The following is a 24,963-nucleotide window of genomic DNA, read 5'->3' as shown; positions in this document are numbered from 1 at the left end:
CATTTCTGGACGCAGTGACGGACTGTGTTGAGTGACAATGGTTTTCCGAAGTACTCCCGAGCCCAGGTGACTATAATTGTCATAGTAGCATGACGGTTTCTTAGGCAGTGCTGTCTGAGGGCTCGAACATCACGCGCATTCAGCAGTGGTTTCTGACCTTGCCCTTTACGCACTGAGATGTCTCTAAATTCTCTGAATCTTTTCACAATATTATGTACTGTAGATGTTGAAAGACCTGAATTCTCTGCAATCTTGCATTGAGAAATGTTCCTTTTGAACTGACTAACAATTCTCTCACGAATTTTGGCACAAAGGGGTGAGCCACGACCCATCCTTGCTTGCAAAAACTGAGCCTTTGATGGACGCTACTTTTATACCCAGTCATGATACTTCACCTGCTACCAATTAGCCTGCTTAATGTGGAGTCTTGCAAACCGGTGTTACTTGAATATTCTGTGCACTTTTCAATCTTATTTTAACTCTGGCCCAACTTTTGTTGAGTGTGTTGCAGCCATCAAATTCTAAATTTGTGTATATTTACAAAATACAATTAAGTTGGTCAGTGAAACTATTGAAAATCTTTTCTTTGTACTTTTGTAAGTTAAATAAAGGTTCACGTGAATTAACATAACACAGATTTTTGTTTTTATTGCATTTTGGAAAATATCCCAACTTTTCTGGAAATGGGGTTTTTGGTTAAGTTAAAATACGTACAAAAATATTAAAAGTAGTGAGGTAGTGTTCATGAGTTCAATGTCCGTTTAGAAATAGGATGGCAGAGTGGAAGAAGCTGTTCCTGGATCACTGAGTGTGTGCCTTCAGGCTTCTGTACTTCCTACCTGATAGTAACAATAAGAAGAGGCCGTGTCCTGGGTGATGGGGTTCCTTCATGATAGACGGCGCCTTTGTAAGGCACAGCCATCTACTCTGAAGCACCTATACCTTTGCGAATGGATGTCTCTTCAGGTGTCTCCACCATTAAGGAAATCTTCAAGAGGTAGTGTCTTTTTATTGATTAAAAAAAAGTGTGTATACAAGCGGGAGGAGAATATCTCTGGTATATATGTCAATAACAGTACATACAGAAGGTAAAATAAACAATATCAGAATAACACATAGTGTTGATCTACAAAGTATAAATTTGATATAGAGTGTATAATACAGAAAAAAGAATGTAATTCATTCTCCTTTTATCAATTTATGAAGAAAGGAAGGTCTATTAGGAATTTGTATATTTTAAAAAAAAAACCACTATTCTAAACAGAAGAAAATAAAAAGGACTGGGCAGTCCATCCAGAGAGAAAAACCAAGAAAAGAGAGACTCCCAGATCAAATCCAAGGTTCTGAAAAAATAGCTGGAAGAGAATCAGTACAAAAATTAGATCATATGAAAATATTGAATAAAAGGCCGCCAGATTTCTTCAAATTTAAAGGATTTATCTAATGTCCGACTTCTTATTTTCTCTAGACTTAAACAGGACATGATAGAGGAAAGCCAATAAAAGGCGGTAGGAGGGTTAGGGTCCTTCCATTTAAGTAAAATAGCTTTCCTAGCCAGTAAGGTTGAAAAGACTATCATCCGTTGAGCGGAAGCAGGAGTATATCCTGCTTCCGATGGAATAATCCCAAAAATAGCTGTAAGTAAGTTTGGTTGTAAATCCAGAACTAGCACGTTTGATAAGGTTTTAAAAACATCTTTCCAAAAGCTCTCTAACTTTTAAGAATTACGAATTTGGTTTCAGTTTTGCAGATTTTTTGAATTAAATAATTTTGTCCTTTTTAGTGAAATATATCGTAACTTTTTTTAAACCATCAATTTTAGATCAGGCTTTTTAAATTTGGAAAACCAAAGGAATAATAACTTTTTCAGATTTGTTTATAGGGGATTGTTTAATGTCTTTTATTCAGCTGGCGGATAAATTTGATTTATCCAATGTACATTTTTTTAGATATTTACAAATTAGGAATTTTTTACATACTTTGCTTCTAAGTTATCCCTCCGCTTATCCATCTAATATAATAGATACCCTTTTCCAGGTTAAACCACTCCAAAAAAGATTAATAGCTACAATTTATAAATGGTTATTGAATTTACGAATGATATCTAACGATAAAACTAAAGCTGCCTGGGAATTGGAATTTCAAGAGTTACTTTCAGATAATCAATGTAGTGAAATTTTTCATCTGGTAAATACTTCATCTATTTGTGTCCATCATTCCTTGATACAGTTCAGTGTAGTGCATCGGGCACATACGTCAAAGGATAAATTAGCCTGTATCTTAATCAATATTAATCCTATTTGTGATAGATGTAATACTCAGGTGGCCACTTTAATTCACATGTTTTGGTCTTGCACAAAGTAAGAGGTAGTGTCTCATGAAGCTGGCATTCAACACTAAGGAACCCTCACCATCTGGCACATGCCCTCTTGTTAATATCAGGGAGGAATGAAGAGAGACACCCAACAATTCAGAAACAGCTTCTCTTCTACTATCAGGTTTCTAAACAGTCCATGAGCACTATATTATTACATTTGTTATTAGTTTGGTGATTGATAGCATTTTTGTCATTTTATGTACTGCTGCTAAACAAATTTCACATCATATAAACCAGTGATAATGATTCTGATTCTGAGCTTCTCTTTAAATTAGTAATGTTTTGTGAATATCTTTTATAATGTTTTTGCTCTGCCATGTGATATGGCACATGTGCCCAAGATGGCAGATGCATCAATTTTTTTGGCATGTGCCCATCAATTCTTTCCTTAAACCCTATCCATAAAAAAAACTATTATCTTTACTGCCAAATGAAGCAGAAAATGATTTTTTACAACCCAAGAGCAGTGAGATGTTTTCCACAGGAAACTGCTCACATTGGCTTGGAGCCAACTAGCTGTGTTGTAAGAATACTTGATGTTGGATGATCTAGCGTACACATCAGTATTTGGAGAGTAAATGGTTACAATAACAATACTATTTAGAAATGAGGTTATTTTCAATTGTCTTTCAAAAGATTAATGTTAATATTTGAACAGGTTTTCTAAACTGCTTCATTTATTTCAATCTGTCTCTAATACTTATGTTAATAGAAAAACAATGAATTCGGGTAAATAAGCAACAGGACTTGCCCTTTAAGGAAAAAAAACTGTAATTATTATGTTTTATTAATCATGGGCAATCTCTGCTCAAATTAGTTTTTATTTTAGTGGATTATCACCATTTTGGGCACACCCTCAGAAGGGTTTGCCAGCCCTGTGATTGGAAGGTCCATTTGTTGGAAAAATATTCTGTTTGTGGAAATAGGCATTATTGACAATGCCAGGACTATTGCCAGTTATTTCTACCTCCTTATTGCTTTGCTTTAAACCTGCCTATCTCCTCTTGTATCAACTGCATCACTGTCTATTAGCTGATAGTATCCTGTTTGTACCTACTACTTTGTGAAGGTATCACTAATGGTTCCTTTCAGTTGATCAGTCCTGTAGTTAATGCAACCTTTGTCTGCTACACCTTAAAAGGTGGCTGTTTTTTTCAATACCATCAATTTACCATATTAACCTTTCAAAACCTTTGCCTTTCATATAACCTGCTTCTGTGTAAGAATAAAGGTTTTTTTTAACCTCTTTTCAGTACTTCTTTCAGTAAGGCCATGACGATAATGGGCGGGTGATAATTACTGTTATTTTCAATTCATTGTAAAATGACATTTCCTACTTGTCGCAGATAAAATTGTGAAGTGATTGTAAGGAGGAACAAGTTTTGCCGTACTCCCTGCCATATATGTGAACATGTTGAATCATCATCCTGTTTGACTGGATGTTTGTCAACACCTGCTTCCTCGGTTATATTCAAATTCTGTTTTATAAAAATTGGTGTAATTTTGATACATTGATACCTATAGTTTAAATTGGAATTTGTTTGTAAAGCCGTTTAAAATAAGTCCTTCAATAATTCGTGGGTAAATCTGTAATGATCAGAAACAGCAGTTGTACATATGGTGCCATTCCATAAGTAAGGTTTATCAGTACTCTGCCTCTCCTGGTCCAGATGATATTGAGTCTGTGACTGCTGTCAAGGCAGAATTCAGCTATCCATCAATCAAAGGTGTCAAAGGTACATTTAATGTCAGAGAAATGTATACAATATACATCCTGAAATGCTTTCTCTTCACAACCATCCACAAAAACAGAGGAGTGCCCCTAAAGAATGAACAACAGTTAAATGTTAGAACCCCAAAGCACCCCCCAGCTCCCCTCCCTCCTGACCCGCCACCAAGCTCTCAAGTGTGAGCAAGGCAACAGCAAAGACATAGACTCCAATGACTACATAGTTCACCTGGCAATCGACATACCACAGGCTCTCTCTCTCTGTCCCTAATAAGGGAGAAAGAGGTGTTTTTGTTTCACAGAGAGAGGGGAGACATAACAAACAACAAAGGTTAAAAGTCCGTTGTGTTGCTTTTTCCGAGTCTGGACACACAGCCTTAGATCTTCCATCTCCCCCGACATACCGGTCTTCTGCTCGGACTCTGACCTCAGATTTCCCCTGCCATGAAAGCTCGGTCCTCCACTGAAAGTGGGTCCCTTTCCCGTAAAGAACTGTAGTCAGCGTGTAACTCCAGGTCAGGGTCTTCAAAAGAACCCTGAAAAGGAAAAACAGAGATATTAAAGATGGAAATGGAGCTGTTTCCGAAGATGCAAGCAGAGGAGTCGCCGTTAGGTGCCATTAACCCTCCTAGGCTCCGCTAACTGTGATTGTAAAATTGTCTATAGTGCTCGTGGTTTATAAAGAGGAATTCAGTTTAGAATGTTCTTGCTATACCGTCACTCAAATACTAAATTTTCTAACTGGTTGCCTCTAATTTTTGAGAAGAATGCCTGCTTTTTATACTAATTGACTGACAATCTAATGCAGAACAAAGGAAGAGCTGTTCTACAGTATTTCAGTTGAAAGGTTAAACAACGGTCCCTTTTGTTTTCTCAAGTGGGAATAGAAGATGTTAGTATTTTGAAGAGGAGGCTGATAATTCAAGTCTTGTGTATTGGCAAGTATTTTGCCCTATTTAGCTCCAAAGCTCAAAATAAATTTATTATCAAAGTACATATGTCACCATATACTGATACTGTACAACCCTGAGGTTCATTTTCTTGTGGGCATACTTAGTAAATCCAATAATTATAATAGAATCAATGAAAGATGGCACCCAACGGGGCAGACAGTCTGCAGAGGATGACAAACTGCAAATAAAGTAATAATAAATAAGCAATAAATATCAAGAACACGAGATGGAGTCCTTAAAGTGAGTCCATAGGCTGTGGGAACAGTTGAGTGCAGTTGTCTCTTCTGGTTCAAGAGGGGTAATAACTGTTCCTCAATCTGGTGCTGTAGGTCCCGAGGGTCCTGTACCTTCCTGAACGGAGCGTGACTTGGGTGGGTGGTGGGGTCCCTGAAGGTGGATGCTGGTTTCCTGTGACAATGCTCCGTATAGATGTGCTCAATGGTGGAGAGGGCTTTATCTGTGATGGACTGGGCTATATCCACTAGTTTTTGTAGGATTTTCTGTTCAAGGGCATTGGTGTTTCCATAACCAGGCTGTGATGCAGCCAGTCAATATACTCTACACTCCAACTCTGATTCCCCCAATGAGATTTGGTTCATGGACCTCAGGTTTCCTTTTCCCGAAGTCAGTAATTAACGCTTTGTTCTTGCTGTTGAGTGAGGTTGTTGTTGTGTACCACTCAGCCAGATTTTCAATCTCTGTCCCATATGCAATTAGTCACCACCTTTTGATTTAGCCAATGGGACAATGGTTCCATTTAATATCAGAGAATGTATATAGTATACAACCTGAAATTCTTACTCTTCACAGATAGCCATGAAACAGAAGAAAACCCCAAAGAATGACAGAAAAAAGTTAGACTCCCAAATCCTCCCATCTCTCTCCCAAACATAAGCAACAGCAGCAAATCATCAACACTCCTCCCCCTACCCCCCAGCACTTGTTTCAGCAGGAAACATCAGTGCCCACCACCCACCAAGCAAGCAATAGCAAAACCTCCAAAGAGTCCATGACCTGAAATCCATAACCCAGCTCTTTGACATGCCATAGGCTCTCTCTCACTAACAAGGGACACAGAGATGTCACTCTTTCCACAGCGAGAGGGAGACCAACAGATCACTGTTTTGATGCTGCAACCTGAAGCGTTGCTCATTCAAGCTCTCCCAACTAGAGGATTGTCAGACTCTCCACTCCAACCCCATCGAGAGGGAGGGAGAGGGAACGCCTCAGACAGTCACAGTTTTGATGTTCCGATCTCCGCAACGTTCCAGTTGGCCACACTGGTGAGGAATCGAGTTGTTCACACAGGCCTTCCAAGGTCATACCCCCAAAGGCGCAGGTCGTCCAGACCACTCCTGGAGATATCAAAAGCACTAGGCCACTCAGCGAGCTCTGGAAGTGGGAAACACCTCAACGTGGAACCGCAGTGTGAGTGCAGCTGTACTTCATGGACTCCAATAGAGTCCCAGCCACCTTGAAAAGAAAAAAAGGAGGTATTAAACAGAAGAATTCAGCAAATGAGTGTGAACACTCCCTCTGGTGCTGTCTTAGCTCCTCCCACTAATGACAATGGTGTCATTTGCAAACTTTAATATGGCATTGGAGCTGTGCTTAGCCACAGTCATAAGTGTAACGTGAGTAGAGTATCAAGCTTCACTAAAATGGCTTTTTTAAAACATTTATCCTTTTGTGTGGAATTTGATGTATTTAAATTCACCATAAATTCCTACGTTACTATAGTTCACATTTTCAAAGTTAATTAGCTTGAACCACTTGTTTTATATCCCAAGGTCACTAATCCTATATAAATGCAAATTGAAAAGTTCAGTTTCTATTCAAACATCTTTAAAGGTTTGTAAATTTTTCAGTATTATACATGCTGATGTCATGACCTACTAAATGGTGTATTTAGTTCCCCCCCCCCCAAAGTATCTGGCACACACTAACTCCAGATATAAATGCTGAATATCTGCCCGTTTGTCAATGACCTTTGTCATTGCAGTGCAAAATTTTATTTGCTTGCATAGAATACGAACATTTGGTTAAGTTGGCAAGGGTGGATTCCTAGTTATTTCATACAATGCTGTAGGCTGTGTTAAATGCTTTTGTGTCATGATTATGCCACTGCCTCCACGCATGTTTGACTTGTCTATTCTACGCAGGCTGTGTCCAATATCTTAAATTGCATTTTCTCAGACCACCTAAAATTGATAGTTGAAAACTCCATTTTGCACATGCATTGCGCACATACAAGAGCTGTTTTAAACTCCAGCCTCGACTGTCCAACTCATCTAAATACAATCTCGTGAAAACATTAACATTCTCCTGTTAGCCTGCAACTTGGTTTTTATAAACATTTCAATAGATATCTGCAAAAATTGCAGGGGAAATTTTATTATTTAGATTTTCCTAGTATTCTTGAAACAATTATTTTAAACAGCTTTGCCAATAAGCTATAGTATAGCCTAGTTCCAACCCTTCTAGTCAACTTATGTAGTAAAACAAAATTTGATTCATCGCTTTGAGGAAAGCCAAAATATTGACAAATGGTGATGCTTCAATGTGCTGTGAAGTATGGCGGAATGTACAGTAAAGCATACTCCTTTCTAGGTCAGTGGCTATAAGGAACTAAGAAGGCTTGATGAACAGGACCTTCAGGATCTCTCCTTCCATGCCCTCTGTTTCCTCTTACGGAGACATAAGAAAATTAGAAGCAGCCTGTTAGTGGTAATGCCAAGAAGCTTTACTGTACACAAAGGGCAATGAAATTCCCTTTCCCCAGTTAAGCTGCTGAGGGAGGAGATTATTGAAAATATTGAAACTGCGATTTTTCTGTATTAAGTGAGACAGAGTTCAGCCATCCTTCAGTTTATTGGATGATGAATTACGTTCAAAGCATCTACTAGTGCCTTCTGTTCCTTTCGTCTCCCCTCCCTCCCCACTCCCCGAAAGCAAGTTTTGAAGAATTTTATGCTTAAGACATATACGCTGCTTTTTTTTTAAAAAACTGATTAAGGGGAGGTGAGTGGACAGTAATCCTTGTTACAAAGCACTGCTTTACTCACCTAGATAATGGACGCCATGTTTTCATTACATTGCAAAGTATTTTGGCATTGCGTGAAGTTTTTACCAAATATTTAACTTGGCCTTCCCTTTTTTCTCGTCATTCAGTTCAGTGGCATATTCCAAATCTGTATTTTTGTCCAGTACAATATATTCCTTGTTTTTCAACTAAACTTTCCTTTTCAGTGAGGAAGATTGCCACAGAAAGAATGAACTGAGAAATTCAAATCCTTGATTCAGGGATAGTTGAGACCACAATACAGTTTGTGCTTTTAATTTGATGCATCGGTTTTCAATTATGGTCGCATTCCACTTCCCTCTGTGAGATGTGCTCTGAATCTAACAGCTCAGCTGTAATATGTCTTTCTTGATTTTCCTCTTTAACAGACAAGGACTTTGTATTATCTTTAGGCTTGTATCCCTGCAAATTAAGATGTTTAAGGGGTGACCTATTTTAGGCTTTTAAAATATTTTAGGTATGGATAAAAAATTAGCTGGTTAACGGAAAAGGTGGATCTGTTTCTAGTTGGCAAGGTTTAATGAATAATATGCCACAGGTTTTAAAGCTAGGGTTTAAAAAAAATTTACAATCTATATAAATGACTTGAATGAAAACATTGAAGGTGGCTAAACCTGGTGATGACACAAAGATAATAGGTTGTGAGGTGGAATAAGGAGGCTACAAAAAACTACAAGTTAATGAAGATCTAGCAAAGGGAGTGTACTGTAGAAAATGTGAAATTGTCCATTTTGGCAGGAAAAATGTAAAAAAAAAACATTATCAGAACGAGATTGAGGAACTCTGAATTGCAGTGCGATTTGGGTGTACTAGTGCATGATTCATTAAAGGCTTGTATGCCGGACAGATAAGATTTATTACGTGGCAAATTACGATGCAATAGTAGGGATGTTATGTTTTATTTGCAAAGGGCATTGGTGAGACCACATCAGGTGTGTTGTGTACAGTACAGGTTGTCTTATGAAGAATGGTTTGTATCTGCTGGCATTTGGAATAGTGGGAAGTGACAAATTAACAGGTTGGATGTGTACAATATGCCTTGTCATGCTGAAGAATCTGGAGCTAGGAATCATCGTTTAAAATCAATTGATCACCCATTCAATATAGATGAGATAAAATGTATTCCCTGAGGATGGAGAACCTTTGGAACTCGGCTTCCACCATTGTTTGAGGACAGAATATTTTCATATTTTTGAAGCAGAGGTAGCTTCTTGATAAGCAAGGGCAGAAAAATTACTACAAGAAAACAGGAATGCAGCATTGAAACTACTGTTGGATCCTCTGATATTAAATGGCTTAGCAAGCTCAAGGGACAAAGTATTACTAATACATTTGATCGTAAAAATTAGCTTGAATAGGTAGAAAAACTTTCTTCTGGTGGGAAGAAACAGTCCAGAGCAAAAGTGCCTAATATACTTGGAGAATGTTCAGAGTGGTGTCAAAGGAAGTTAGTGGGAACCTTGAAATTATGGAAAATTCCAAAGATAAATTGAAACGTTTTGGGTAAGCTATGGATACAGTGGCCTGCAAAGGTTTGGGCACCCCTGGTCAAAATTTCTGTTACTGTGAATAGCTAAGCGAGTAAAAGATGACCTGATTTCCAAAAGGCATAAAGTTAAAGATGACATTTCTTTAATATTTTAAGCAAGATTACTTTTTTATTTCCATCTTTTGCAGTTTCAAAATAACAAAAAAGGAAAAGGGCCTGAAGCAAAAGTTTGGGCACCCTGCATGGTCGGTACTTAGTAACACCCCCTTTGGCAAGTATCACAGCTTGTAAACGCTTTCTGTAGCCAGCTAAGAGTCTTTCAATTCTTGTTTGGGGGATTTTCGCCCATTCTTCCTTGCAAAGGCTTCTAGTTCTTTGAGATTCTTGGCCCGTCTTGCATGCACTGCTCTTTTGCGGTCTATCCACAGATTTTCGATGATGTTTAGATTGGGGACTGTGCAGGCCATGGCAAAACCTTCAGCTTGCGCCTCTTGAGGTAGTCCATTGTGGATTTTGAGGTATGTTTAGGATCGTTATCTTGTTGTAGAAGCCATCCTCTTTTCATCTTCAGCTTTTTTACAGACGGTGTGATGTTTGCTTCCAGAATATGCTGGTATTTAATTGAATTCATTCTTCCCTCTACCAGTGCAATGTTCCCCGTGCCACTGGCTGCAACACAAGCATGATTGATCCACCCCCGTGCTTAACAGTTGGAGAAGTGTTCTTTTCATGAAATTCTGCACCCTTTTTTCTCCATACATATCTTTGCTCATTTCGGCCAAAAAGTTCTATTTTAACTTCATCAGTCCACAGGACTTATTTCCAAAATGCATCAGGCTTGTTTCGATGTTTCTTTGCAAACATCTGACGCTGAATTTTGTGGTGAGGATGCAGGAAAGGTTTTCTTCTGATGACTCTTCCATGAAGACCATATTTGTGTGGGTGTTGCTGCTCCAGAGTCTGCTAAATCTTCCTGAAGGTCTTTTGCAGTCAAACGGGGGTTTTGATTTGCCTTTCTAGCAATCCTACGAGCAGTTCTCTCAAAGTTTTCTTGGTGTTCCAGACCTCAACTTGACCTCCACCGTTCCTGTTAACTGCCATTTAATTATATTACAAACTGAGGAAACGGCTACCTGAAAACGCTTTGCTATCCTTTTATAGCCTTCTCCTGCTTTGTGGGCATCATTTATTTTAATTTTCAGAGTGCTAGGCAGCTGCTTAGAGGAGCCTGTGGTTGCTGATTGTTGGGACAAGGTTTGAGGAGTCAGTTTGATTAATAGGACTAGATGTTACAATCCCTAAAGTTTCTGCACTGCACTGGACTTAAATGGAAGTAGTTCTTAAAGATGACCACTAGATGATGTTACTACCATTACGACACATCTTCAGTTGTGTACCTCGACATCATTGGGTGTTTCGGCCTTTTATCACAAGACACCCTCAGCCGAGGCAGGCCCACCACAGGGTGATCAGACCTGGGTGTGTGTGACATGGTTAGTCTCTAGATCATCACTTGGCATCCCAGACAGCGTCCCTTCTTTTCAGCCACTGCCAGTGACTGCTCATTTCAGCAGCGTTAACAAGTGCTTTGATTGCCTTCCTAGGGCCTGCCCTCTGACTCCTACTTCCCTCAGCAGCCTTACGATGGAACTGGCTACAAAGCCCCTGCACCCCGCCTCAACTGGGTGCACTTTTACATTCCAGCCTCACTCCTCTGCTTCAACTGCAAGGTTGGCATATCTCAGCCTTTTTCCATTCGTAAGTCTCATCCACAGCATCCTCCCAGGGGACCGTCAGCTAAATGATAAAGACGCACCGACAAGAGTTGGACCAAAGGACCTGGTCAGGCCGCAGGTTGGTGTTGCAATTTCAGATCGGAAGGTAAGTTTCTGGCCTAAATCAACATGCATTTCCCAGTCCCTGGCTGCACTCAGTGGGCGTGAGTCGTGAGGCAGGGGGTTAGCCCCCGGTTTCTCTTCTTCCCGGATGAAAGATGGTAGTTGTGGGACCGTTGTCTGGGCATTGAGAGGCCTGGCGTTGGTGGTTACTCTCCTACCCTCAAGTTCAGTTGCCAAACACCTCAGCACTTGGTTGTGTCGCCAGGTGCTTCTGCCTTGTATTAGGCTGGTCTTGCAACTAACCAAGATGTGCTTGAGGGATGCCGGAACTGCGCACAGAGGACAGGCTGGATCCTCTCCCAGCCAAAGATTTAGGTTTGTAGGAGCAGGCAGGACATCATATGTTGCTCTGATGATGAAGCTCAAACTGTTTGACTCCATGCTCCACAGCTCACTCCATGTGATCTTCCTCCTCTCAACACCCTCCCACCTCATCCAGCAGCCTTGCTTGGCTTGGGATATTGCTTTAGCACATCTGGCTGCTGCTTCTTGGTGGCGCACCTCCTCCACCACCAGGTGCCGGTGTTCAGTTGCAGTAGCCTTTTGCCAGGTAGGTTTCATCACTCCAAGATCAAAGCCTCCTCTGCCCTTTTGGACATAGCCCACTATGTCCCGGTGTCGGAGGGCAGCTTCTGTGTCCAGTACTGCTGCGGCTGGGGTCCATTTCTTCCCTGTTGCTAGAGCAGGAGCAACGCCTCTTATGATTGGGTCCTGAGATTTTTTGAGTGTCATTTCCAGCCTTGCTTTGGCACATCTGTATTCCTCCATCAGGCTAGAAATTGGCAGAGAAAAGGCTCCGTTCCCGTAAAGTCCTATGCTGCTTAGGCATATAAGTAGCCCAAGCCACTTCCTCACATGTGAGTTCACCAGCCTCTCCAGCCAATTTGCATGAGACATAGTGACCTCAGATGGTAATTGGCTACATAAGTAGGGACAGCAGTCCAAAGTGAAATTACCAAAGCTTCAACCTCCCTGGGAGAGCCGTGTTGTTGATTAGATTGAGGTCACTGATTGTATTCTGCCTTAGTTGTTCCACCTGCTCTGTGTCTCTGAGGTCTGCATTGTACCAACGTCCGAGGCTCTTGATGGGCTTCTCCAGTACGGTTGGTATTGGCTCAGTGTTGATACAAAACCTTGTCGGTGAGCCGGCCTTTGACGATTGAGATACTGCGAGACTTGCTGCGTTTGATCTCCATTTGTGCCCATTTGATGTTTCCCTGGAGTTTATCTAGTAGGCATTTGGTGCATGCTTTTGTTGTTGTTATTGTGGACATGTCATCCATATACGCCCTGATTGGAGGGAGGTGTGCAGCCCATTCTTCAAGCGTTTCCCTCCGATCACCCATTGTGATGCTTGGATAATGAGCTCCGTTGCCATGATAAATGCCAGAGGAGAGATGGTGCAGCCCGCCATTATGCCTATCTCAAGGTGCTGCCAGGTGGTGGTGTTATCTTCTGTTGTGACACAGAACTGCAGATCCTGAAGGTATGCTTTGATCAGCTTTGTAATGCCCTCTGGAACCTGGAAAAAGTTGAAAGCTGCCCACAGAGTCTTGTGAGGCACCGACCCAAAAGCATTGGCAAGATCTAGGAAGACCACATGTAGGTCTTTGTTTTCTTGGCAGCTGCTTAGAGGAGCCCGTGGCTGCTGATTGTTGGGACATGGTTTGAGGAGACAGGGTATTTATAAAGCTTTGAAATGTGCATCACCTGGCCTTTCCTAACGAAGATTGTGAACAAGCCATAGCCCGAACAAACTAATTAAGGTCTGAGACCTTGGCTAAAGTTATCTGAGAGCTCAAATCTCTTGGGGTGCCCAAACTTTTGCATGGTGCTCCTTTCCTTTTTTCCCCACTCTAAAATTGTACAAAACAAAAATATTACACTAACCTTGCTTAAAATGTTGAAAAGAATGTTTCATCTTTAACTTTATGACTTTCGGAGATCAGTTCATCTTCTACTCACTTAACTATTCACAGTAACAGAAATTTTGATCGGGGTGCCCAAACTTTTGCATGCCACTGTATTAAAATTTGTGGAATCTGGGTGTGGTGCAAAGTAGGCATAATTCAGCCAGGATCAAACTTGAGGCTGATTTATACTTGTGCGTACGTGCTACGCCATAGCCTATGCAGGTGGCCTATGCCGTTGTGAGCATTTATACTTGTGTGTTGGTGTATCTGCATAGCTCTGGAATTCACCGCCAAAACACTAGTTGGCGGTGGGGTTTTTATGCCACTGTGTAGAGTTTCTTCCTGTACTTCAAAGAATGGCGATTGAAACTGAGCGCATCATGTTGGAGTTGGAGCTAATAAATGTTGAACAAGAGTTTCTTCTCTCTCAATTCTGAAATGGCAGAGAAGAAGCAGCAACCGGAAATGCATAAGAGGAAATGCGATGCTACCAAGTGGACCAATCACAGTTGTTGCGGTCTGCGTTGCCGCGATGCATAGTTACATTTTGGGAGAGGTGCACGTTAGGCTATGGTGTAGGGTTCGGCATAGAGTACAGTGTAGGGTACGTGGCTATGCTGTACCTATGGTGTACATTTGACGCAGAAGTATAAATTGGGCTTAAATTGGATGTCATTCTGTATCTGTTAAAAAGTGTTACATGTTCTACTTCACACAAACATGAGGAAATCTGCAGATGCTGGAAATTCAAGCAACACATACAAACATGCTGGTGAACGCAGCAGGCTAGGCAGCATCTCTAGGAAGAGGTACAGTCGACGTTTCGGGCCGAGACCCTTCGTCAGGACTAACTGAAAGAAAAGATAGTAAGAGATTTGAGAGGGGGAAGGGGAGATCCGAAATGATAGGAAAAGACAAGATGGGGAGGGATGGAACTAAGAGCTGGAAAGTTGAAATTTTGGATGAAGAAATTATAAGTGCAAGTCTTTAAAGATCAAATTCTAAATAGACTTTAATTTATATAGGCTAACATTTTTTTCACAGTGAATTATGTTCAAGTATGGAGTATTTTGGTGATGGAATCTATTGTAGACAGCCAGTATGTGCTTTGTATTTCATATGACAACCATTGAGCTCATGGAGGCAGATGAATGTGTTCCTGTGGAGCAGGGATTCCCAATGTTTTTTATGCCATGGACCAATACCATTAACGAAGGGGTCTGCAGACCCCAGATTGAGAACCCTTGCCGTGGAGAGAGTTTGGTTATGCAGGCGGAAACTGGAAACTGAAAGATGGAAATCAATGTGATTTATTGTTTTATTGTTTTTTTTGTTTTGTTTTTACTAGAGATCCAGCATGGTAACAAGCTCTTCTAGCCCAACAAGCCCGGGCCACCTAATAACAGACTTATAACCAATTAGCCTACTAACCTGTATGTCTTGGAAATGTGGAGGAAACTGAGAAAACCCACATGGTCCTTAAAAACAGCAGTGGTATTGAATCTGCGTTGTTGGTGTTGGTTTGCTGGCCTTTATTAATCAGAGCATTGAGTATAGTTGGGATGTAATGTTGAATTTGTATAAGGCATTAGTAAGGCCAAATCTGGAGTATTGTGTACACTTCTGGTCACTGAATTATAGGATAGATGTCAATAAAATTGAGAGAGTACAGAGGAGGTTTACTAAAATGTTGCCTGGGTTTCATCTCCTAAGTTACAGAGAAAGGTTGAACGAGTTAGGTCTTTATACTTTGGAGCGTAGAAGGTTGAGGGGGGACTTGATAGAGGTGTTTAAAATTACGAGGGCGATTGATAGAGTTGACATGAATAGGCTTTTTTCATTGAGAGTGGTGGAAGATTCAAACAAGAGGACATGAGTTGAGAGAGGACAAAAGTTTAGGGGTAACATGAGGGGGAACTTCTTTACTTAGAGAGTGGTAGCTGTGTGGAATGAGCTTCCAGCAGAAGTGGTTGAGGCAGGTTCGATGTTGTCATTTAAAGTTAAATTGGATAGATATATGGACAGGAAAGGAATGGAGGGTTATGGGCTGAGTGCAGGTCAATGGGACTAAGGTAGGGTAAAAGTTTGGCATGGACTAGAAGGGCCGAGATGGCCTGTTTCCGTGCTGTAATTGTTATATGGTTATAATAGCCTTATGCTAACTGCTATGCAGCACCAATATAGGTGCTGATATTTTGGTCTTTCATTGTATTGAAGGAAAATAATTATTATTTTCATACCCTATCTTAACCACAGTACTAATAGAATAGCTGTTTTTGTTTTAATCTTCCATTTTTAATTTTGTTAAATCAGTGCTGCCTGCCATCTTGGGTGGTGGTGAGAGACCTCTTGCCACAATTTCAAAGAAGATTAAGGATATTCTTGCTATTCTGGCTAATATTACAGCTACAGAAAGGGTGGATAATGTAGCAGGATCCTCTTTTGAGTCAGTATGGGTGGATGTCAGGAAAGGAAGGGAGCAGTTACTCTATTGGGGGTATTCTATAGGCACCCTGGTAGCAGCAGATATAACAGAGGAGCAGATTGGGAGGCAGATTTTGGAAAGGTGCGAAAATAACAGGGTTGTTATCATGGGTGACTTTAACTTCCCCAATATTGATTGGCACATGATTAGTTCCAAGGGTTTAGATGGGGCAGAGTTTGTTAAGTGTGTCCAGGACAGATTCCTGTCACAGTATGTGGACAGGCCGACTAGGGGGAATGCCATACTACATCTAGTACTAGGTGATGAACCGGGTCAGGTCACAGATCTCTCAGTGGGTGAGCATCTGGGGGACAGTGACCATCGCTCCCTGGCCTTTAGCATTATCATGGAAAAGGATAGAATCAGAGAGGCAGGAAAATTTTTAATTGGGGAAGGGCAAATTATGAGGCTATAAGGCTAGAACTTGTGGGTGTGAATTGGGATGATGTTTTTGCAGGGAAATGGACTATGGACATGTGGTCGATGTTTAGAGATCTCTTGCAGGATGTTAGGGATAAATTAGTCTTGGTGAGGAAGGTAAAGAATGGTAGGGTGAAGGAACCATGGGTGACAAGTGAGGTGGAAAATCTAGTCAGGTGGAAGAAGGCAGCATACATGAGGTTTAGGAAGCAAGGATCAGATGGGCTTATTGAGGAATATAGGGAAGCAAGAAAGGAGCTTAAGAAGGGGCTGAGAAGAGCAAGAAGGGGACATGAGAAGTCCTTGGCGAGTAGGGTAAAGGAAAACCCCAAGGCATTCTTCAGTTATGTGAAGAACAAAAGGATGACAGGAGTGAAGGTAGGACCGATTAGAGATAAAGGTGGGAAGATGTGCCTGGAGGCTGTGGAAGTGAACGAGGTCCTCAATGAATATTTCTCTTCGATATTCACCAATGAGAGGGAACTTGATGATGGTGAGGACAATATGAATGAGGTTGATGTTCTGGAGCATGTTGATATTAAGGGAGAGGAGGTGTTGGAGTTGTTAAAATACATTAGGACAGATAAGTCCCCGGGGCCTGACGGAATATTCCCGAGGCTGCTCCACAAGGCGAGGGAAGAGATTGCTGAGCCTCTGGCTAGGATCTTTATGTCCTCGTTGTCCACGGGAATGGTACCGGAGGATTGGAGGGAGGCGAATGTTGTCCCCTTGTTCAAAAAAGGTAGTAGGGATAGTCTGGGTAATTATAGACCAGTGAGCCTTACATCTGTGGTAGGAAAGCTTTTGGAAAAGATTCTTAGAGATAGGATCTCTGGGCATTTAGAGAATCATGGTCTGATCAGGGACAGTCAACATGGCTTTGTGAAGGGCAGAGCGTGTCTAACAAGCCTGATAGAGTTCTTTGAGGAGGTGACCAGGCATATAGATGAGGGTAGTGCAGTGGATGTGTGGATTTTAGTAAGGCATTTGACAAGGTGCCACACGGTAGGCTTATTCAGAAAGTCAGAAGGCATGGGATCCAGGGAAGTTTGGATTCAGAATTGGCTTGCCTGCAGAAGGCAGAGGGTTGTGGTGGAGGGAGTACATTCAGATTGGAGAATTGTGACTAGTGGTGTCCCACAAGGATCTGTTCTGGGACCTCTACTTCTCGTAATTTTCATTAACGACCTGGATGTTGGGGTAGAAGGGTGGGTTGGCAAGTTTGCAGATGACACAAAGGTTGGTGGTGTTATAGATAGTGCAGAGGATTGTCAAAGATTGCAGAGAGACATTGATAGGATGCAGAAGTGGGCTGAGAAGTGGCAGATGGAATTCAACCCGGAGAAGTGTGAGGTGGTACACTTTGGAAGGACAAACTCCAAGGCAGAGTACAAAGTAAATGGCAGGATACTTGGTAGTGTGGGGGAGCAGAGGGATCTGGGGGTACATGTCCACAGATCCCTGAAAGTCACCTCACAGGTGCATAGGGTAGTTAAGAAAGCTTATGGGGTGTTAGCTTTCATAAGTCAAGGGATAGAGTTTAAGAGTTGCGATGTAATGATGCAGCTCTATAAGACTCTGGTTAGGCCACACTTGGAGTACTGTGTCCAGTTCTGGTCGCCTTACTATGGGAAGGATGTGGAAGCATTGGAAAAGGTACAGAGGAGATTTACCAGGATGCTGCCTGGTTTAGAGAGTATGCATTATGATCAGAGATTAAGGGAGCTAGGGCTTTACTCTTTGGAGAGAAGGAGGATGAGAGGAGTACAAGATAATAAGGTGTACAAGATAATAAGAGGAATAGATAGAGTGGATAGCCAGCGCCTCTTCCCCAGGGCACCACTGCTCAATACAAGAGGACATGGCTTTAAGTTAAGGGGTGGGAAGTTCAAGGGGGATATTAGAGGAAGGTTTTTTACTCAGAGAGTGGTTGGTGCGTGGAATGCACTGCCTGAGTCATTGGTGGAGGCAGATACACTAGTGAAGTTTAAGAGACTACTAGACAGGTATATGGAGGAATTTAAGGTGGGGGCTTATATGGGAGGCAGGGTTTGAGGGTTGGCACAACATTGTGGGCTGAAAGGCCTGTACTGTGCTGTACTGTTCTATGTTCTAATATTTATTGTTTGAGGTAGAAGTACAAAAATTCACTTTATGTTATACACATCTTGCACCCTTTATAAAAACCCTTCATTGCTGTAAATTGCTTGGTAAAATCATGAAAAGAACATAGCGGTTGTGATAGAAATGCATACCTATCATCCATTTTCAAGAACAATTCAACTATTTTTAAATAACTTATTGAGTCGAGGCGCAAAACAATTAATCCACTCACAAAAGAATTCAAACATGGCGTTACTTTTCAGTAGGCTTTCAGTTTAAGTAGGTAACATCTCCGGGTACCAAACTGAAGTTCCTGTTCATATTTTTACTTGTGTGGAGGATGGTTGCATCAACGTAATTTATAATTTCTAGCACCTGAGCCCTTTATCAGAATCTTTTACTTGAATGCCAGTGATTTCAAATTTCAAGTTATAGTAACAAATTAAAATAAATTAAATTTATTTTACTAAACGAGAAATCAAATAAATTTACTGTCATGCTTTGATATTTATTTCTCTTCCTCAAGGCAGTCTGATCTCATGTCATCAGCAGATTGCCTTGAATAATGCTCCTTCTCCAATAGTTGATGACTAGCAGTAACTTAAAAACTTTGGTCAGTAAATAATAGTGCTAACGATGGTCTCAGCCTGTTTAACTGTAAGAGGCAAATGCTGTATATTTGAAGTAATTGCTTGAAGAACCAAAATTAATTGAAGAAACAAATCAGGCAGCATCTATGGAGGGGAATAAACAGTTGACATTTTGGGCCAAGACCCTCCATCAGGACTAGAAAGGAAGGGGCCAGAGGCTAGAAGCCAGATTAAGAATGTTAGAGAAAGGGAAGGAGTACAATTGGCAGGTACTAGGTAAGACACCAGGTGAGGGGAAGGTGGGTGGTTGGGGGAAGGGGAATGAAGGAAGAAGCTTCAAGGGGATATATGGAAGAAGTAAAGGACTGAAGAAGGAATCTAATAAGAGAGGACAGTGGACTATGGAAGAAAGGGAAAGAAGAGAATGATATGGAGGTGACAAGCAGATGAAAAGAAATGAATGTTCACAGCATTAGGTTGAAAGCTACCCAGACAGAATTTGAGTGTTGTTTTTTTTTCCCTCTGGTATCCGTCTTTCTGAATAAAAAGATGTTTGCTCTCCAACCAGAGTTTGGCCTCATGGTAGTAAAGGAGGCCATGGACAGATATGTATCAGAATGAGAATGGAAAGTTGAAATGAAGGGGGTTGACACTAAGAGTTCCTGCAGTTTTGCAGTGGACAGAGAAGGTGCTCAACAAAGTGGTCCTCCAGTCTGTGTCGGATTTCACTAATGTAGAGGAGGCCACACTCGATACAATAGATCATCCTGACAGACTCATAGGTGAAGAGATGCTTCACCTGGAAGAACTGTTTGTGGCCCTGAATGGTGATGAAGGATGAGTTGCAGGGGTGGGTGTAGCACTTCTCCCATTTTCAGGGATAAGTGCCTGGAGGGAGATTTAGTGCTCCAAGTTATTGTGATCTGAAATAGGCTACCTGAAAGTGGAGGGGAATCAGTTGTATTGGTAGCTTTCAAAAGGAAAGGAAATATTAGTAAAGGAAACAGTTAGAAGATGGAGGAAGAGCATTTGTGGATTGTGAATTGGGTCAGCAAGTTTTCATCAAAAATGGGAAAGAGAAAATTGTTAGTTTTAAATTATAGAAAGGATAAAGAAGCATGGATAAGATGGAGGAATCTCTCTGATCAGATGAGGCCAGGATTACTAGTGTTTTACAAATAGTCTTACTTTGTATCAGTGAAATGTGTGATTAAAATGTAAGGAAGTACAATGCACCTCATTATTCCCCTTTTTATAGTTAACTGAGAAGCACAACCCTGCAAGAAATGCAGTATCTACACAAGGGTTTCCTGAAATCTGTTTTTTTTCTTATTGAAGAGAGTAGGAGTAGATTTCCTACTTCAAGGCTATGACGTATGTGTTGGCCTTGAAATGTTCATCGTGCACTTTCCTGTTCCCTCTATCAGGGACATGGCGTACAAGCATGATCTATTGTATGACAAATGGCCACGGCAGAGGAGTTTTTCGATTAACTACTGTATTACTGTACTGTACCTCCGTTGTTGAACTTCATCCATTTTTATCTGGACCATGCAGACCTGAACAGTTATGATCTTGTACACTCAAAAGGAGCTCTTAAGTGGATGTTGTGTTGGTTTCTTGTACAAATGTGGCATCAAGCTGACCAAAGAATGGTGAAAGTGTGTGTGTGGTTTAACTATTTGACACTAATAGTAGATAACTCTGGCTACATTAGAACAGATGTAATTCATAAAAGTAGGTCATGAGCTGTAAAGCTTTTCAAGAAATCCTAGGTTCAGATATAGTGTGTTCAATTAACTGTGGAAAGAAATTTGAAACCACTTAATGTCCACACAGGGGGAGTGGCAAACTGAAGATACCTAATAGCCTTGCACCGCCACAATCCCACAGATGCCTGGAAACGTGCAGGTATTTCTCACATTCACAGTAGTAGTTAATGCCATGCAGTGGCCTCCTGGTAGCTGTGACTTGGAAACTTTGGCACTGGTGTCAGCATGGGCATTACAGTAACCAAGCACGGACCACTCTTCAAGATCCTAAACCATGCTCTCTTCAAAAACAGCAAATCAGAAGCCAATGTGGCAAAATTGAGTTTTTCTACCTGACCTGAAACCAGTAACTGCTGTTAGGAGCAGCCATGGACTATCAATTGGTCTAGCAACTGAGTGAAGATGTTCCCGGAAGCGTGTTGCAAACATTGATATGTGTTTCATTATTTGATGATGTATGACATAAAAGAAGATGATGGTTTTGTAAATAATTATTTTCAAATGGTTTACTGGAAACAGCTAGAATTTTGCCTTTATTTTATTATTGTTGATGTTTTTAGAACAATGGGATCTATTCCTTTCTTTGTGACTTCACAATTACTCTGACTTTATCAAATTCCGGTAGAGAATTGTTTGTACATATTTTGCTGTGGTCCTCTTGCATCATATGTTTCACTTGACTCCTTACAGTGAGCTACAGAGTCACCTATGACAGTACATTGGTTTCCCGAATCCAGGTTGCTACAGCAGTGACACCATTTCCTGCAGCTCATATTGAGCTTGGCTTTGTCATGGGAAGAGATATTCTGGTGGATGGGGGAAATGATTCAAGGATGTCAAATGGGCAATGAGCATTTAGGATGGCATGAGCAGCACAAGCACATGTGAGTGGCAGTAGTAGTACACTATTTTAGACACCCTGCTTGTCCTCTTGGGGAGCTTCTGGCCCATTTGTAGAAAAATCTGCATTTCCAACTTTGGCCTTCCCTTTCACCTCAGAATTTACAGAGCTGAAGTTGAAGCAAGTCACTGCTTAAAGGACTGCCTAAGAAGAAGAATCCTACTGAATCGTGTCATGGAAGTATATTAATGAAGACTGAAAGATTAATTGTCAATTGTTTGCACAACATCTGTCATTTTGCAGCATGGGTAAACATATTATGTGCATGTTTGTTAATTCTCAGCTGGAGTTGGAGTACATGTGGATGTTTCAGTTCTATATCTTAGCACAAATTTCATCACATGCTAATGTATTGTGCGAAGATCATATAACTGACTAGTACTGACTATCTCCTCCATAATAACAATGAAGCTGAATATTCACCACACAGACTGAGGATTTAAAGAGCCCACTCAACACAGAGTCACCTGTGACAGTACATTGGTTTCCCGAATCCAGGTTGCTACAGTAGGGCAATAAATACAACTTTTCTCACTGATTACTAACTTCAGACTTTTTAACTTCCCAAGCACCTTCTCTTATCCCCTATCACTACTGTACTGTTTCTCCTTCCTTCCCTTCTGACCAACAGAGATGGACTCTGTGCTAGAGATCCAGTTGCTGTGGCTTTCCCCTACTACGGCTTTCCTACCAATAGCATCCAAAGGGATATACTTATTATTGAGGAGAACAGCTATGGGGTACTCTGCACTGTCTGCCTATTCCCTTTCCCTCTCCTGACAGTCATCCAGGTACCTGGCTCCTGCAACTTGGGGGGTGACTACCAACCTCTAGATCCTATCTATCTATCTCCTCATTTTTCTGTATGTCGAAGGTTGTCCAACTGCTGCTCCATTTCCTTAACATGATCTCTAAGGAGCTGCAGCTTGGTGTAGTTCATGCAGATATAGTTATCAGGGAGACTGGAGGTCTCCTGAAGTTCTCACATCTCACACAAGGAATATACCACATATCTGAGCCCATTCGAACATATTAGCTGTGTACTAATAAGGAAAAAAAGCTTACTAGAAACTTACTTAGAACCTCTGCCTGATCTCACCCAAGCCTGTTGAGCCAAAACTTGGCCACTCACATAGTGGCTACTCCGCTTACACCTAGCTGCTTTTTATTAGCTGCTGTCAAGTGCCTAATAGATCATTATGACTGCAGCCTGCCAAAATGTCCTGAAAGAACGTGAGCTCTTTTTATATCGCTCAGTGCATCATCAACAAACAACCTCAGGCTGATTATAGCCTTCCAAAAGTTCTTACGTATAGATTAAAAATGTGATTGCATGCTTTATTCCCTTAAGCAAATTTACTGTTTTTGTACACTGTGGCTCACTGGAAGTACTCTCTTTAAGGGTCAATGATTGGTGACTTACTGAGACCAAACTATGTACAGTAAACAACATTAGAGGTAGTTGATATAATTGTGAAATGCTGAAAAGGGGTCTTGAGGTGAGATTTTTGTCTGGAGTTTATTTAAATTTGTGTTGTGTTTATGCATTTTTCCACTTGGGCTCCTTTTTATATTCAATAATAGTTATTGGCCAGACAGAATATTACAAATCTTTGAATCCTTAAAATATGCATGATTTTTAATGTTAGGGATTTATCTTTTCGGTAAATTATTTCATGTTGTGTAATCAAAAACCTAAAAAGCAGTAAGACGTATTTTGGAACACTGTCTTGAAAGACTTTCTGAGGAGACTGGGAACAGCTAGAAGTTGTGGCCATATAGGAACTTGTAATGTTGTAACGTAATAATACAGATATGCTGGTATTTCAAGATTTTGAAAATAGATCTTAAATCTTAAGATTTCTCCAGAGCCAGAAGTTGTGGAATGGGAAGGTGGTGTTTGTAATATGTAGCTGGAGAAGTGGTAACAAAGAAATTCATGTTCCTGGGATGTGGGAACCAATTTGTGAACAAGAAGATAAATTTAATTAAAAGTCAGTGATATGAGGGCATGTAAACTTAAATATTTAAATAATTGAGGCCCTCCATTGGTAGGTGTTGTGTCCCAGCTGTCTATGTGATACGCAACCCAGTACACAAGCTAGGGCAGTACAGTATGGAGTGCAAGGTGCTGCCAGTGTAGCAGGCTCCTCCTCTCCATGCAGGTGATCAATCCAAAGGAACGGCAGAATCTGATACAATTTGGCACCAGCAATGCCACAGGTATTGCCAGTCAGTGTTGAACTCAATATAGGACTCCAGCTTCAGACTTTTCCTCTGGGTTTACTCCCGAAGCCTTCTCCATGAGAGTGTATAGTTGCAAGGTAGTGGAGGTTTGAGGCCAGAGTTTTCCTTTTACTAGATGAGCTGCCAACCACAGCTGATGAGCCCCATCTGCCGGAAGCGACTTGTTTTAAGGCGCAAGTAATCCACCTTTGCCCCTTCTGTCAGTAGAAATGGCTCCACGGGGCTTAGTAGCTAAGCCACCTAAACAGAACTGGGACCAATTCTCCCGGAGATGTTAACTTGAACTGTGAGGAAGGCTGGGGTGAAGAACCAGAGCATCAGGGCATCATTAAGAATCAATAAATAACAATAAAGATAAATGACCTTTCAAAATTTATAGGGGTAAATTTAAATTTTTGTGTATAAGTGGGATCCAAAATATATTAAATGGAAGTGTGGCAGAAACTGAATCCAGAAATATCTTTGAAATGAATTAGTTGGTCACAGCCTTGAGAACAAGATCCAAAATGCTGACATGAGAAAAACCAGTGTGTTAGGGATCTGGAGCTGCAGCTTGATGACCTGCTTATCAGGGAAAGTGAAGAGGTGATGGACAGGAGCTACAGGGAGGTAGTCATCCCTAGGCTACAGGGGTCAGAAAACTGGGTCACTGTCAGGAGAGGGAAGGAAAATGCCCAGATAGTGGAGAGCACACCTGTGGCTGTCCCCCCTCAGCAACAAGTATCTTGTTCTGGATGCTGTTGAGGGGGATGACCTGACAAGGGATGGCCACGGTGACCGGGTCTCTGGCACTGAGCCTGATGCTGTTGTGCAGGAGGGAAGGAGGGAGAAGAGGAATGCGGTAGTCATAGGGGATTCCATAGTCAGGGGAACGGACAGGAGATTCTGTGAGCCTGATAGAGATACTCGCATGGTGTGTTGCCTCCCAGGTGCCAGGGTACGGGATGTCTCGGATCGGGTCCAGAATATTCTGAAGGGGGGGGGGTGAGCAGCCAGTTGTCTTG

The 24,963-nt window shown here is 41.3% G+C and overlaps 1 protein-coding gene and 1 long non-coding RNA gene across 2 annotated transcripts in view; one reads left to right on the top strand and one right to left on the bottom strand.

Annotated features, from left to right (window-relative positions):
• Positions 1-24,963, top strand: part of LOC140197724 (alpha/beta hydrolase domain-containing protein 17B) — a 92,971-nt gene that overhangs the window by 56,889 nt on the left and 11,119 nt on the right. The window lies entirely within an intron of this gene.
• LOC140197725 (uncharacterized) overlaps positions 4,157-24,963 on the bottom strand; it is a 40,273-nt gene continuing 19,466 nt past the window's right edge. Inside the window, exons 2-3 of the long non-coding RNA XR_011886001.1 lie at positions 6,385-6,532; positions 4,157-4,642 (exon numbers count right to left, since the gene is read on the bottom strand). This is a non-coding gene — a long non-coding RNA (uncharacterized lncRNA). The remainder of the gene's footprint in view (positions 4,643-6,384; positions 6,533-24,963) is intronic.

Source organism: Mobula birostris, chromosome 5, assembly GCF_030028105.1.
Source record: "Mobula birostris isolate sMobBir1 chromosome 5, sMobBir1.hap1, whole genome shotgun sequence".
Classification (NCBI taxonomy): domain Eukaryota; kingdom Metazoa; phylum Chordata; class Chondrichthyes; order Myliobatiformes; family Myliobatidae; genus Mobula; species Mobula birostris.
The sequence above is the reverse complement of the archived record's forward strand: the minus strand, read 5'-3'. Positions and strand labels throughout refer to the sequence as shown.